A 17391-nucleotide genomic window follows, 5' to 3' on the forward strand; every position below is an offset into this window, starting at 1 on the left:
TGTATATTCATAGTTTAATTCTGCTTTTTTTAAAGCACTTTTTTAAATACTTGACTATGGTACTTATATTTATGTTTTTATCCCATCTCCCCTGACAGTTCTGGAAGGCAGTAAGCATACTTTCTTATACCTCTTGTATTACAGCTTCAATTCCCAAAAGTTAAAACAATGAAACTGAATAAAAATAGTCAATTGGTCAATTGACTGAGCAACAAGGCCACAAGTGCTAGTCGGCTTCAGCTGGTATCAGATGCTGCCCAGCAGCCTTCCTTTTCCTTTTCTGCTCCTTCTCAAAGAATTGGATTACATACTTCCAAAATATCAGAGTAGTGTTGATATCTTGATCTCTCATGAATCATAAAAGTTCTAATGGCATAAGGACTGGCAAATCCTTTCAGAAGGTTTCAATTTACTTTGCACAGATCCAGCAAAGGAAGCATCATCCATGGAAGCCGCAGCCATAGGAAATATATTTTGTAGCTAATAAGACTTGAAAGTCACTTATTCCTTGACCTATGGCCCTCAAAGTGGATATAGTCAAAGCAGGCATAAAAAAAAAAAAAAAAAAAAAACATTAATCTCCTCCTACATCTCCATCAGAGCCCTTGGGTGACTAGGTACATTGTCAGTGAGTAGCACCATTTTGAAAGGAATCTTTTTTTTTTTTTTTCTAAGCAATAGTTCTTGACAGTGAATTGTAAACATGCATACTGTCATCCAGGCTTTATTTTTATATTATATTGCACAGACAGAGTAGATTTGTCATAATTCTTCAGGATTCTACTACTTTGGAATTGTAAAAGAACACTGGCTTCAACTTAACATCACCAGCTACATTAGCCCCTATCAAGAGAGTCAGGCTGTCCTTTGAAGCTTTGAAGACAAGTACTGAATTTTCCTCTCTAGCTACAAAAGTCCTAGATGGCACCTTCTTCCAATAGAAGACTGTTTTGTGCATATTGGAAATCTGTGGTTTAGCATAGCCACCTTTATCAATGACCTAAGCTACATCTTCTGGATAACTTCCTGCAGCTTCTACATCAACATTTGCTGGATCATCTTACACTTTTATGCTCTAGACATGGCTTCCTTCCTTAAACCTCTGCTAGCTTTACACTTTTTTTACTTCAGCTTCCTTATCTTTCTCACCTTTCTTGCCTGAGCTCAGGAGTGTGATACAAGCCTGAGTAATAAGGTGACTCTGTCTACTAAAAATGGAAAAACTACCTGGCCTGAGGAAAGAGAATAACTTGAGCCCAAGAGTGTGAGGTTCCTGTGTGCTATGACACCATGGCACTCTACCCAGGCTAGAGTGAGACTATATATATATAGCACACTAACTTTATGGACACCGTATATATTCTCTTATTTATTTATTTATTTTTTTGAGACAGAATCTCACTACGTCACCCTTGGTAGAGTGCCGTGGCATCACAGGTCATAGCAACTTCAAACTCTTGGGCTTAAGCAATTTTCTTTCTTCAGCCTCCCAAGTTAACTGGAACTACAGGCACCCGCCATAACGCCCAGCTATTTTTGTTGTTGTTGTTGCTGTTGTTGGTGATGTTTGGCAGGCCCAGGGCTGGGTTCAAACCCGCCAACCCTGGTATACAGGGCCAGTGCCCTAGCCGCTGAGCTACAGGCGCTGAGCCTCTTATTATCATTTTAATATCAGTAGAATCTATAATGATGCCACCACCTCTCTCATTACTGATATTAGTAATCTGTGTCTTCTCTCTTTTTCCTTGATCATATTGGTTAAAGCTATATCAACTTTATTGATCGTCTCAAAGCACTAGCCTTTGGGTTCACTGGTTTCTCTGTTAATTTTTATTCTATTGCATTGATTTCTGCTCTAATTTTTATCATTTCCATTTTTCTGTTTACTTTGAGCTTTCCTTACTCTCCTTTCTCTAGTGTCTAAAAGTGGAAGCTGAAGTAATCAATTAGAGACTTTTACCTTTCTAATATAGGGAGTTAGAAGAGATAGGACTTAAATCAGCAAGGATATAGTAGACTTGAAAACATTATCAATTAACTTGACCTAACTAATATTTATAGGCCACTCCACCCAATAAAGCAAGCAGACAGCCCTCAGAATGGAGAGGATATTTGCAGGTTGTGCATTTAACAAAGGTTTGATAACCAGAATCCACAGAAAACTCAAACTTACTCATAAAAAAGAACAAGTAATCCCATTTCATTGTGGGCAAAGGACTTGACCAGAAGCTTCTCTGGTCAAGAGAAGAAAGGTATATGGCCTACAGACACCTGAAAAAATGCTCATCATCTTTAATCATCAGAGAAATGCAAACCAAAACCACTTTGAGATATCATCTAACTCCAGTAAGAGTGGCTCACATAACAAAACCCCAAAACTACAGATGCCTCTCTATTGTTAGGAAATGACCTTTATCTCTGCTAATAATCCTTGCTCTGCAATCTATTTTGATACTAATATAGATACTCCAGATTTCTTTTCATCAATATTAACATGATATATAATTTGTGGAGAAAAGGGAACACTTCTGCACTGCTGGTGGGAGTGCAAGCTAATATGTCCCTTTTGGAAAGAAGTATGGAGAATACTCAGGGATCTAAAAGTAGATGTGCCATTTGATCCTGCAATTCTTCTACTAGGTGTATATCCAAATGACCAAAAATCACTTTATAACAAAGATATTTGCACCAGATTGTTCATTGCAGCTCAATTCATAATAGTCAAGTCATGGAAGAAGCCCAAGTGCCCATCGACCCATGAATGGATTAATAAATTGTGGTATATGTATACCATGGACTACTATGCAGCCTTAAAAAATGGAGACTTTACCTCTTTTATGTTTACCTGGATGGAACTGGAACATATACAACTTAGTAAAGTATCTCAAGAATGAAAGAAAAAATATCCAATGTACTCAGTACTATTATGAATCTAATTTACAATCACTCACACTTTCATATGAAGAATAGATCACAACTATAGCCCAGGATGAAGGAGGGAGGAGGGAAGATGGGATGGGAGGGGGGAGGTTAGATTTAGGGAGGGTGAATGGTGAGATCACATCTATGGTGCATAATGCAAGGGTACTTGTTGGATTTACTAAGTATAGAATATAAATGTCTTAATAATTAAGTAAATGACATGAGGTTTATATTAACCAGTATGATCTAAATGCTCCTAATTCTATATGAAATCAACACATTGTACCCCATACATGCATCAATGTATACATAATCTATGCAATGAAGATTTAATAAATAAAAAAATAAAAAATAAAATAAGGTCTTAAAAACTCCCACTGTAATTGTGGTTTTGTCTATTCTGCTTTGCACCTTTACTCGTTCTTGCCTTATACATTTTGAAATTCTGTTATGAGGTACATAAGTATTTAGAATTGTTTACCTCTCTCTATTGTTAGGAAATGACCTTTATCTCTGCTAATAATCCTTGCTCTGCAATCTACTTTGATACTAATATAGATACTCCAGATTTCTTTTCATCAATATTAACATGATATATAATTTTCCATTCTTTTTCTATAATCATGTTCTTTATGTTTAATGTGTTACCTGCAACATATAGCTGAGTTTTGTTTTTTTACCCAATCCAACCAATCTTTGTCTTTTGATTAGAGTATTCAGAACATTTACATTTAATGTGATTATGAATATGATGTGCCTAATTCAGAGGTGCCTAATGCCTGTCAGCATTCCTGATAAGGCATAGCTGTGTGTGCAGGGAGAGACAGAGGAATCAAAGAAAACACCACCTCTCGTCAACTGGAATGTAAGAGGTCAGTCCACATACTTCTTGAACTCTTTTGTCACTCATACCACAAATTCATCCTAAGTCTTCAACCATTTGGGTAATTGAATTGTTGTAGATCTTTACTTCAGGCCATTTCTCCTTTAGGCAAACTGGATAATGAGTTTCACTTTCAGAACTTTTCCCAGTGGGATTTTTTAGTCACTATGCTTGAGGGCTCCCCTAGAGACAAGATAAAGCATTACATTATTTACTTTTGACATGCAAGTATTGCACAAATAATGAAAACTTTTCAAGATTGTTTCCTTCTCAAGTAACTTTATAGCATTCCTGATAAGGCATAGTTGTGTGTGCAGAGAGAGACAGCAATCAAAGAAAACACCACCTCTCTTCAACTGGAATTATGAACTAGCAGTTTATGCAAGTCCCTTTTGCCTTTAGAAACAACCCAGGCACAAAATCTGTAAAAATTAACTCTACTTAATGTTGGAGTGTTTAGAGGGTAAATCCAAGCTTAGGACCAGGAGAGTTGAATGACACCCAACTCATGATGGGTGACTCATCATATACAAAATAACAAAAAGTTATTTCTCATTTCGCCAATGGAAAATGCTTGTCAAAGAAGGCAGAACTTTACTCCCAAATCTTCCTGAAGATGCTCTCAGAGCTTCATGGTTTTTTTAAACTAGTACAGAAGGCAAGATAAAGAATTTGTCCTTTATTATGGAATTCTAAAGACCACTAGACTACACCCAGGAAAGATCACTGACATGTCAGGCCTCTGTGTTTGTATGGGTATAATCTCTGGCTATTTGAGATGAGTAAGTCTTACCAAGGCATTGATACATTATTCCTTTTTATGTTTCTCCCTCTCAAATTAAGTATCATTAATGCCATGTGTGATAATACAGTGATCTAGATCACTTTAATTTATTAATTCATAAGGCAAATAGTTAATGAGCACTTATTCTGTGACTGGCTCTTTTCCTAGCACTGGTGAGACAATAGTAAACAAAGCCAGGGCCTTGCCCTCATGGAGCTTACACTCTAGGAAAATAGACGCTGGCTATAATACAAATAACATAATATTGTACTACATCAAGAAAGTAGTATTAGAAAGGGAAGAATGGACAGATAATGAAGAGTGCTGCTGTAGACACGGTAGTCAGGGAAGCCCATTTTGGCAAGGTAGCATTTCAGAAGCAATCAAAAGGACATGAGAGAGTGTCTAGAAGTTCGAAGGCCTAGAAAACAATATGTGCAAAGATCAAGTGAAAGCTGCCACGTCTAAGAAGTGGCAAGGGGTCAAACGTGACTAGCATAAAGTAAGCAAGGAGTAGGAGATAAAATGGGAGAAATAGACTGGGCATGGTGGCTCACGCCTATAGTCCCAGTGCTGTGGGAGGCTAAGGCGGGTGGATTGCGTAAGCTCAGAGGTTCAAGACCAGTATGAGCAGGAGTGAGCCAGAGTGAAACCCCATCTCTACCAAAAAAAAAAAAAAAAAAAAAGCCAGGCGTTGTGGCAGGCACCTGTAATCCCAGCTACTTGAGAGGCAAAGAGAAGAGAACAGCTAAAGGAAGAACAAAAAAAAAAAAAAAAGAAAGAAAGAAAAAAAAAGTCAAACTGAGAAGATTCTGAAAGCCAGCTGAAATTGAAAGCAAAAATAAAATAAAATAAAAAATTAAAATGGGAGGGAGAGGCGGAGCAAGATGGCAGCTGAGTAACAGCTTCCTTGCATCTGGGCACCGTGAGTCTGGGGAGATAGGACTCCAGGCATCTCTGGCTGGTGGGAACTGCCTATCATCACCCCTGAGAGGATACAGGGAGTCAGCAAGAGACTTCTGGACCCCAAGAGGAGGACTAAAACAGGGGAAAACCAGCAAGTGGTCGCATGTGTTCAAACCGTCTAAACACACCTGCAACTGTAAGTTCAGTAGCAGCAAGACTGCAAACCAGAAAGGCCTTACCTGTGAACTGTTTTGGTGTCTTTGGACTTGGCACTCAGCTGAACTGCCTTGGGGAGAGCCTGAGCGGGAGTGCGGAGAACTTTGGCCTTTGTCTAGGGCCCCCGTCTGAGCCGCTGAGCCAGACGGAGCTAATAGTGTTTGGCTCTGGGTCACAGGCAGCCATTGTGAGCGATCTGCCCCGGCAAGCTCCACCCTCAATGTCGCAGAGCTAGAATTGGGTGGGAGCTGATAACCCAGGGACCAAGTAGCCTAAGGGCGGGGTCGGAGCTGCCTTGCAGCCCTAACCCTCGGGGGCAGAGGGAGACCAGTTTTGGCACACAGGGTAAGTGGATAGCCACTTCAGCAGTGATTCCAGCGACAAGCACTTCCCTGGGAAAGCTTCTGCTCAGCAAGTGAACAAGTTCAAAGTGCCTTTTAAGTGGGCTGAAGAGAGATTTAGGGTGTCTACCTGCTGGGGTTTGAGAAACTAGCAGCCTCCAGTCGTATCAGAACTGTGATTAACATCTCATACCCCAGAAGACCACGTGTTGCCCAGACAATACTCAATGACATATACATACTGCTTTGTTTTTGGTTGTGTTTTTTTTTTTTTTTTGGTTTGGTTGTTTTTTTTGTTTATTTTGTTGTTGTTGATTGTTGTTTTGTTTTTTATGTTCAACCTTTTCCATACAGATCCTTTTTCTTTCTCAATTTTTCTAGTTCAATTATAATTTCCCATTGCTGCCTATTTCAATAATTAGAACTTCATTTTTGTTAGTGTTTCTACCGCTATTATTTGTTTTTCCACCCAATTTTATCCCGTAAAGTTTTCTGTTTGCTTGTTTTGGTTTGATTTACAGCATTTTTGTCTTTCCTCTCTCCTTGGTGGAGGTGGGGTACTGTGTCTGATCAGGTTAGCAAAGAGCTGCTGACCTCAAGGGAACCACGCAACTGGGCACCCCCAGAAGGTGGTTTTATTTTTCAGATTGTATCAAAGTACCCTACTGTACACCTATATTGCTCTGTCTCCCTCTTTCTGTGCCTCTCTTCTTTTTGTCAATATTCCTTTTACCCACCCCCTCTCCTTTCTCTATTTTTCTTTTTTTTTCTTATCACTCGGTCCTCCTTTCTTTCATCCCTTTTTTGCTCCTCAACCTTCTCACCCTTCTGGTCCTGTAACCCTTAGTCCACAGGCACGAGAACATAAAGAGCAAGAGGAAGTGAAAGGAAAATTAGGGCAAGGAAACAGATAAAAGAAATCACTCATGAGGAAGAATCAGCAGAAAACTCCAGGCAACATGAAGAACCAGTCCAGAACAACCCCGCCAAGGGACCATGAGGTAGCTACTGCAGAGGATTCCACCTATAAAGAAATGTTAGGAATGACAGAAAGGGAAATTAGAATACACATGTTGAAAACAATGAAAGAAATGATGGAAACGATGAAGGAAACTGCTAATGAAGTCGAAAGTAACCAAAAGGAAATTCAAAAACAGAATCAAATAAGAGATGAACGATATGAAGAATATAAAAAGGATATAGCAGAGCTGAAGGAAATGAAACAGTCAATTAGGGAACTTAAAGATGCAATGGAAAGTATCAGCAACAGGTTAGACCATGCAGAAGAAAGAATTTCAGAGGTAGAAGACAAAGTTCTTGAGATAACTCAGATAGTAAAAGAGGCAGAAAAGAAGAGAGAAAGCAGAACGTTCACTGTCAGAATTATGGGACTTTATGAAGTGTTCCAACATACGAGTTATAGGAATTCCAGAAGGGGAAGAAGAATGCCCCAGAGGAATGGAAGCCATACTAGAGAATATTATAAAAGAAAATTTCCCAAATATCACCAAAGATTCTGACACACTGCTTTCAGAGGGCTATCGGACCCCAGGTCACCTCAACTCTAACCGAGCTTCTCCAAGACACATTGTGATGAACCTGTCCAAAGTCAAGACAAAAGAAAAGATTCTGCAAGCTGCCAGGAGTAAGCGCCAGTTGACCTACAGGGGCAAATTCATCAGAGTGACCGCAGACTTCTCTAATGAAACTTTCCAAGCAAGAAGACAATGGTCATCTACCTTTAATCTACTTAAACAGAACAATTTCCAGCCCAGAATTCTGTACCCTGCTAAGCTAAGCTTCAAAATTGACGGAGAAATCAAATCATTTATGGATATACAAACATTGAGGAAATTCGCCACAACAAGACCGGCTCTACAGGAAATACTTCAACCTGTTCTGCACACTGACCACCACAATGGATCAGCAGCAAAGTAAGAATTCAGAAATTAAAGGACAGAACCAAACCTCCACACTGATGCAAAAGATAAAACTAAGCAATGGACTCTCACCAAATAAGACGAATAAAATACTACCACACTTATCAATTATCTCAATAAATGTTAATGGCTTGAATTCCCCACTGAAGAGACATAGATTGGTTGACTGGATTAAAAAACACAAGCCATCCATTTGCTGTCTGCAAGAAACACACCTGGCTTCAAAAGACAAATTAAAGCTCCGAGTCAAGGGTTGGAAGACAATTTTTCAGGCAAATGGAATTCAGAAGAAAAGAGGAGTTGCAATCTTATTTTCAGATACATGTGGATTTAAAGCAACTAAAGTCAAAAAAGACAAAGATGGTCACTTTATATTGGTCAAGGGAAAAATACAACAAGAAGACATTTCAATTCTAAATATCTATGCACCCAATTTAAATGCTCCCAGATTCTTGAAACAGACCTTACTCAGTCTGAGCAATATGATATCTGATAATACCATCATAACAGGGGACCTTAACACTCCTCTTACAGAGCTGGACAGATCCTCTAAACAGAAATTAAACAAGGATGTAAGAGACTTAAATGAGACCCTAGAACAACTGTGCTTGATAGACGCATATAGAACACTCCATCCCAAAGATAAAGAATATACATTCTTCTCATCACCCCATGGAACATTCTCCAAAATTGATCATATCCTGGGACACAAAACAAATATCAACAGAATCAAAAGAATTGAAATTTTACCTTGTATCTTCTCAGACCATAAGGCACTAAAGGTGGAACTCAACTCTAACAAAAATGCTCGACCCCACCCAAAGGCATGGAAACTAAACAACCTTCTGTTGAATAACAGATGGGTGAAGGAAGAAATAAAACAGGAAATCATTAACTTCCTTGAACATAATAACAATGAAGACACAAGCTACCAAAACCTGTGGGATACTGCAAAAGCAGTTTTGAGAGGAAAATTCATCACTTTAGATGCCTACATTCGAAAAACAGAAAGAGAGCACATCAATAATCTCACAAGAGATCTTATGGAATTGGAAAAAGAAGAACAATCTAAGCCTAAACTCAGTAGAAGAAAAGAAATATCCAAAATCAAATCAGAGATCAATGAAATTGAAAACAAAAGAATCATTCAGAAAATTAATGAAACAAGCCGTTGGTTTTTTGAAAAAATAAATAAAATAGATAAACCATTGGCCAGACTAACGAGGAATAGAAAAGTAAAATCTCTAGTAACCTCAATCAGAAATGATAAAGGGGAAATAACAACTGATCCCACAGAGATACAAGAGATCATCTCTGAATACTACCAGAAACTCTATGCCCAGAAATTTGACAATGTGAAGGAAATGGATCAATATTTGGAATCACACCCTATCCCTAGACTCAGCCAGGAAGAAATAGAGCTTCTGAACAGACCAATTTTAAGCACTGAGATCAAAGAAACAATAAAAAATCCTCCAACCAAAAAATGCCCTGGTCCAGATGGCTTCACTCCAGAATTCTATCAAACCTTCAAGGAAGAGCTTATTCCTGTACTGCAGAAATTTTTCCAAAAAATTGAGGAAGAAGGAATCTTCCCCAACACATTCTATGAAGCAAACATCACCCTGATACCAAAACCAGGAAAAGACCCAAACAAAAAAGAGAATTTCAGACCAATCTCACTCATGAATATGGATGCAAAAATTCTCAACAAAATCCTAGCCAATAGATTACAGCTTATCATCAAAAAAGTCATTCATCGACCTCCTGGTACTTACCACAGGCTGTGTTCTTACACTGACTGTATAGAAAGAGGAGGCAGAATAAACCTACCCTATGTACACCCCAGCCCAGGCCCCATGCCTGGTCTGTATTGTGAATGGGGGAACATGGAGAAAAAAAAAAAAAAAAAAGTCATTCATCATGATCAAGTAGCTTCATCCCAGGGATGCAAGGCTGGTTTAACATACGCAAGTCTATAAACGTTATCCACTATATTAACAGAGGCAAAAATAAAGATCACATGATCCTCTCAATAGATGCAGAAAAAGCATTTGATAAAATCCAGCATCCTTTTCTAATTAGAACACTGAAGAGTATAGGCATAGGTGGCACATTTCTAAAACTGATTGAAGCTATCTATGACAAACCCACACCAATATTTTACTGAGTGGAGTAAAACTGAAAGCTTTTCCTCTTAGAACTGGAACCAGACAAGGTTGTCCTCTGTCACCTTTACTATTCAACATAGTGCTGGAAGTTTTAGCCAATACAATTAGGCAAGACAAGGAAATCAAGGGAATCCAAATGGGAGCAGAGGAGGTCAAACTCTCCCTCTTTGCTGATGACATGATCTTATACTTAGAGAACCCCAACGACTCAACCACAAGACTCCTAGAAGTGATCAAAAAATACAGTAATGTTTCAGGATATAAAATCAATGTCCACAAGTCAGTAGCCTTTGTGTACACCAATAACAGTCAAGATGAGAAGCTAATTAAGGACACAACTCCCTTCACCATAGTCTCAAAGAAAATGAAATACCTAGGAATATACCTAACGAAGGAGGTGAAGGACCTCTATAAAGAAAACTATGAAATCCTCAGAAAGGAAATAGCAGAGGATATTAACAAATGGAAGAACATACCATGCTCATGGATGGGAAGAATCAACATTGTTAAAATGTCTATACTTCCCAAAGCAATCTACCTATTCAATGCCATTCCTATCAAAGTACCAACATCGTACTCAAGATTTGGAAAAAATGATTCTGCGTTTTGTATGGAACTGGAAAAACCCTGTATAGCTAAGGCAGTTCTCTGTAACAAAAATAAAGCTGGGGGCATCAGCATACCAGATTTTAGTCTGTACTACAAAGCCATAGTGCTCAAGACAGCACGGTACTAGCACAAAAACAGAGACATAGACACTTGGAATCGAATTGAAAACCAAGAAATGAAACTAACATCTTACAACCATCTAATCTTTGATAAACCAAAGAAGAACGTACCTTGGGGGAAAGACTCCCTATTCAATAAATGGTGTTGGGAGAACTGGATGTCTCCATGTAAAAGACTGAAACTGGACCCACACCTTTCCCCACTCACAAAAATTGATTCAAGATGGATAAAGGACTTAAATTTAAGGCATGAAACAATAAAAATCCTCCAAGAAAGCATAGGAAAAACACTGGAAGATATTGGCCTGGGGAAAGACTTCATGAAGAAGACTGCTATGGCAATTCCAACAACAACAAAAATAAACAAATGGGACTTCATTAAACTGAAAAGCTTCTGTACAGCTAAGGAGACAATAACCAAAGCAAAGAGACAACCTACACAATGGGAAAGGATATTTGCATATTTTCAATCAGACAAAAGCTTGATAACTAGGATCTATAGAGAACTCAAATTAATCCACATGAAAAAAGCCAACAATCCCTTATACCAATGGGCAAGAGACATGAATAGAACTTTCTCTAAAGACGACAGACGAATGGCTAACAAACACATGGAAAAATGTTCATCATCTCTATATATTAGAGAAATGCAAATCAAAACAACCCTGAGATATCTTCTAACCCCAGTGAGAATGGCCCACATCACAAAATCTCAAAACTGCAGATGCTGGCGTGGATGTGGAGAGAAGGGAACACTTTTACACTGCTGGTGGGACTGCAAACTAGTACAACCTTTCTGGAAGGAAGTATGGAGAAACCTCAAAGCACTCAAGCTAGACCTCCCATTTGATCCTGCAATCCCATTACTGGGCATCTACCCAGAAGGAAAGAAATCCTTTTATCATAAGGACACTTGTACTAGACTGTTTATTGCAGCTCAATTTACAATCGCCAAAATGTGGAAACAGCCTAAATGCCCACCAACCCAGGAATGGATTAACAAGCTGTGGTATATGTATACCATGGAATACTATTCAGCCATTAAAAAAAATGGAGACTTTACATCCTTCGTATTAACCTGGATGGACATGGAAGACATTATTCTTAGTAAAGCATCACAAGAATGGAGAAGCATGAATCCTATGTACTCAATTTTGATATGAGGCCAATTAATGACAATTAAGGTTATGCGGGGGGAAACAGAAAGAGGGAAGCAGGGAGGGGGGTGGGGCCTTGGTGTGTGTCACGCTTTATGGGGGCAAGACATGATTGCAAGAGGGACTTCACCTAACAATTGCAATCATTGTAACCTGGCTTATTGTACCCTCAATGAATCCCCAACAATAAAAAAAAAAAAAAAAGGAAAAAACAAAAAGAATGATGTCAAAAAAAAAAAAAAATTAAAATGGGAGAAACAGCCAGGGGCTAGGTCATATAGGCCTATGGATTTTATCTAAGTAGGACATAAAAAGAATTTTTAGTACTAGAATGAAATGAGCTGTTTTTCAAGAATCATTCTACCCTTTAGTATAAAAAAAGAGGATACAACTTAGGAGGCTATTACGATAGTTCAGAAAGGATATTATGGTGAACATGTTGACGCACAGTCATTGTGTTAGTTCATGATGCAATGACAAAAATACTATAGACTAAATGGCCTAAAAAATAGTCATTTCACACAGTTCTGCAGGCTGGGAAGTCCAAGTCCAAGACCAAGATGCCACCAATTCGGAGTCCTATTGGGGCCTGCTTTTTAGTTCATAGGTGGCCATGTTCTCACTGTGTCAACATGTGAAGGAAGGGGCAAGAGAGTTCTCCAAGGCCTGTTTCATATGGGCAATCATCTCATATAAGGGCTCTACTTTCCTGACCCAATCACTCTCAAAGTCCCCACTTCCTAATACTCTCATATTGGGGGCCAAGATTTCAATTTGAATTTGGGGGCAAGATAAATATACAGTCCATAATAGTCATATCTGGAATTATTTTGAAAATAAAACCAACAGGATATGGAGTGTGAGTGAAAAGGAAGCCAATGACTCCAAAGCTCTTGACCTCTAACAACTGAGTTAATTTTGGTATCATTTCCTTGGAAAGGAAACTCTGAAAGAAAATAGTATTTTGGGGTTGACTTTGGTTTTTAGACATACTAGGTTTGATCTGTTTATAAGAAAGCTGAAGGGAAATGTAGAGTTGGAAATTTTATATATGAGTCTGCAGTTCCAAGGGAAGGTAAGAAAGAAAACATATATTTAAAATAACAAAACCATTAAGATTACTTGGGAAATGAATGATTCTTAGGGCAATCAAACATTAAAGAAGTTACAATGATGAGAAACTTGAAGGGCCAATGAATTTAAGGTTGATTTGAGCATAGTATCCAGTAAAGAAAGTGCTTCAAAGAGGAAGGCATAACCAACTTTGTGAAAGGCTACTGGGTGAATTGAAAATTGATCATTGGGTGTATCAACATAAAGACAATATGTGCTATTCATACTAATGATTTCCATAGAATGACAATGATAAAAAGTCCACTAAACTGAGCTTCAGTGAGAAAGGAAGCAGAAAACGTGGAACTATTCATTGGGTGGGGGCAGGGAGGACCTGTCTCAAGGAATTTTTCTGTAAAACTCTTTAGGCTTTGCAGGATTGAGGAGAGGTTTCTTTATAATATGACAACTGTAGAAATATGCTATGTGTAGGCTGATAATATTGATCAAGTAGAGTGGGAAAATTAATGATGCAGAGGATAAAAGGTAGAGATAGATAAGCGATTTCCTACTCAGATGGTCATGATTACAGTCTTAGTCTTTTTTCATGTTGTTACCGAAATAATCTTGTCCCCAGTGGATAAATTCCACTATTGTCTGTGCTTGGGCTTATTCTGTGGATGATTTGGCAGGAGGTAGATATGGTCAATTGTCTCCAACTTGATTTCTTCAGCACTGTCACTGATTGTCATCTTCCCAGCCTCCCTTCAATAGAATTATTTTCTGCTTTTATCATTCAGAGTCCAGTCCCGTTGCTTGAAACTAACACCCACAACTAACATAGAATCTCAGATAACCCTATTTTTTCCATTAAACATATGAGATTACCAATGCCTAGAGAGGTTAAGTAACTTACCATGTATCACATTGTTAGCAGGTAAGATACTGGCCTCATCTAAATCGTTCTGATTCAGAATCTGAAGGCTAGAAACCCTCAGGAAACAGAAAGATGTTTTCAGCCTGTGAAATAAGAAAAGTTAATATCCCTAACTAATATGGCAGACCAAAGAAAGACACAGTCTATGTTTTTACAGTTAAGTTTCATAAGGGCAGATTCCAAACACCTAGTTTAGCACCAGGATCACACATGTCTCAAAACTTTCGTAGTGACCCATGTAGGAGGCACTTCATAAATATCTGTAAAATATTATAATATTTGTAATTCATATTACTTGATTATCTATTAATTCCTTCTGAATTCTTACACATTGTGATTCAAGAAACTCTAAGGGTCTCTGATTGTAACTTTTCCATCCCTTCTTTCAAACAGCTTTTAATCACCCTTAATTTCCCACACTTCCAATATGAAGCAACATCCTGCAATTTTATACTCCACAAAAACTCTCTGGTGGCATGTTTCATATAAATGTTTGTTAACAAAGGTAATAATAGGAGGGGGCGGAGACAAGATGGCTGACTGAAGCCAGCTTTCCACAGAGGCTCCCATCCAGAAGGAGTTAAAGGACAGAAATTTAGCAAGTAACCTGGTGGATTAGAGCTGCACCAAGAGAGAAGGTTGAAGAACGCACATCAACCCCGATGAGGTGAGCTGCGACCACAAGGAAACAAACAAAAGGTACAAAATCCATCACCAAGCAGACAGGAGTCCCTCCCCCATGAGAACAGCTCGGAGTGCCCCACAAACAAACAAGAAGAGTTCAAAGGTCCTCCCACTACACTCCACGAGAGAGACCCTCTAAAAACTGGACCTACCTCCCCTACTGGGTGCCACGGCATTCTCCTGCCAGGCATAAAACTGTATATATTCTATACCTGCAATTCTGAGCTCCCAGCACTCCCCTCCACTCTCACTCCGAGGTTTGGAGGCCTGTCCCCCAGGAGTCCAGATTCTTGGGTGATTTCTCCAGGGGTGTGGACAGGGCCTAGACTGCAGCTGGTCAGTGCTGATTCTGCAGCACAGGAGTGAGGAGAGGATGATAGGCTGAGAGGGAACCACACCCAAGCAGCGGAACCCAAGGCACAGAGAAGCAGCCATTTTTGGCAACTATATGGCTCACTCCCGGATATTCCCAAGCCACACCCCCTGTCTCCCTGGGCAACCAGAGGAGTCTGGACATCTTCTCAGGTGGAAACCACCAAGGAACAGATCTGGGATGGAAACACAGGCCCCATGAGTAAAGGGTTTGCCTGAGGTGGTACCGGCCTGGGTGGACCGTGGGGACTAGAAAATGCATGCGCAGAGCCATGAAATTCCCAGGGCAGGGCTGACCCAGAGGACTGCTTTAATGAGGCTAACATGCACCCAGCCCTCAGGGGATCATCAGCCTATAGACAAAGGAAGGAAGGAGGCTAGAACTGACAGCTAACCGAATACAAACCTGCAGGAGCAAAGACAGGGCCTGAGGTGCAGGCTCTAAAAACTCAAAACAGCTTCTCTTCTGCAAGGGAATTTAGCAGGGACAGAAACAAATTCCCACAAAGTCATTCTGTTCTGTTCTGTTAATAATATCAATGTGGGGTGAGGCTGGAACTGAGTGAACACCCCCCAGCCTCCATCAAGTGCCCGAGGTTGTCAGGCCTCACCTCCCTCTCCTGGTTAGAGGCAGAGAGCAGCGGCCTGGCTGAGGAGATATAGATTTCCTTGTGATTCAGGCAGGTGCAAACCCCTGGAGTATCTGTTCACTAGAGGCAACTGGGACACAGCCCTCCAGGGCTATCAGGGACTGGGTGTGACAGAGGTGCAAGGTGGGGAAGGAGGCATCAACCTTCCCAGACCAATCTATTTGCTGGGTGGGTCCTCCTGACTTCACAGAGCACCGGAGCAAGTCATATCTAAGTTCTCACCAGACCCCTGCGATCCAGTTGCCAGAGACCTCTTAAACTCTCCCACCTGAGACAGGTGCTGACTGAGACAATTGATTTGGACCTTTTGAACTGAGCCAATCACCCGAGGACTATTCAAGTGGTGCCCTGGGTGTGTGGTTGTAGGAAGGTTTGATTTTCCTTTTCCAATTGTTGCCTCTGGGGGGCAGGGTGACTTAATTGCTGGTATTTCTCCACAGCTGAGACTTCAACCCAGAGTAACTGTTTCACTAGAGTCGAACAGAGACCAGCTGAAAACAAGACAGTTTCTCAGGCCATAGCACTGTACGGGTCCTCGACAAAGCTCCAGGGGAAAAATCAAACCGTGTAAAATAATCATGGAGCGGAATCAGTGGAAAAGCTCTGGTAACATGAATAACTAGAATAGATTGACCCCCGGCCCCAAGGAAAGATATGGCAGACATAACTAAAGATCCCATTCATAAACAGCTGGCCGAGATGTCAGAAATAGAATTTAGAATTTGGATGGCAAACAAGATTAATAGAATAGAGGAAAATTTGGAATTAGAAATTCGAGCAGCAATTCAAAAGTCGGAATTCGAGAGGAAATTCAAAAGTTGTCTCAAGAATTGAACAAATTTAAAGAGAAAACCACCAAAGATTTTGAAGCACTGAAGCAAGAATTTGGAGCCCTCGAAGATCTGAAAAATACAGTAAATCACTAAGTAACAGAGTGGAGCAAGCAGATGGAAGGATTTCTGACATTGAAGACAAAGCCTTTGAACGCTCCCAAACTCTCAAAGAGGAAGAGAAATGGAGAGCGAAAACGAATCATTCTCTCAGAGAAATCTGGGATAATTCAAGAAGGCTAATATCTGCCTCATTGGAATCCCTGAAAGTGACGAAGTGGCCTCGCAAGGCACAGAGGCCCTTCTCCATGAAATTATGAAAGAGAATTTTCCAGACATGCCAAGAGATTCTGAAATTCAGATAACAGACAGTTTCAGAACCCCAACATGACTCAATCTGAATAAGACATCCCCCAGGCATATCACAATTAATTTCACTAAAGTTAATATGAAGGAGAAAATTCTCAAAGCAGCCAGACGAAAGAAAGTCATTACCTACAAAGGGAAGAATATTAGAATGACTGCAGATCTCTCTGCTGAAACTTTTCAAGCCAGAAGAGGGTGGTCATCGACATTTACTCTCCTAAAGCAAAATAACTTTCAACCCAGGATCCTGTATCCAGCTAAACTGAGTTTCATTTATGATGGAGAAATTAAATACTTTAATGACATTCATATGTTGAAGAAATTTGCCATAACCAAACCAGTTCTTCAGGATATTCTCAGACCTAGCCTCCATAATGACCAGCACAATACTCTACCACAAAAGTAAACTCACTCAGAAACTTTTGATCAAACTCCAACTTCCACAGTGGCA

The 17391-nt window shown here is 39.7% G+C and overlaps 1 non-coding gene across 1 annotated transcript; it reads left to right on the plus strand.

Moving 5' to 3' along the window:
• Window positions 1–9753: 9753 nt before the first annotated feature.
• Window positions 9754–9885, plus strand: LOC128563010 (small nucleolar RNA SNORA51). The gene has a single exon (XR_008373687.1). It is a non-coding gene; the product is annotated as a small nucleolar RNA SNORA51 (small nucleolar RNA).
• The last annotated feature ends 7506 nt before the right edge of the window (window positions 9886–17391 follow it).

The sequence above is a fragment of the Nycticebus coucang genome, chromosome 12, assembly GCF_027406575.1.
Source record: "Nycticebus coucang isolate mNycCou1 chromosome 12, mNycCou1.pri, whole genome shotgun sequence".
NCBI classification, from domain to species: Eukaryota; Metazoa; Chordata; class Mammalia; order Primates; family Lorisidae; genus Nycticebus; species Nycticebus coucang.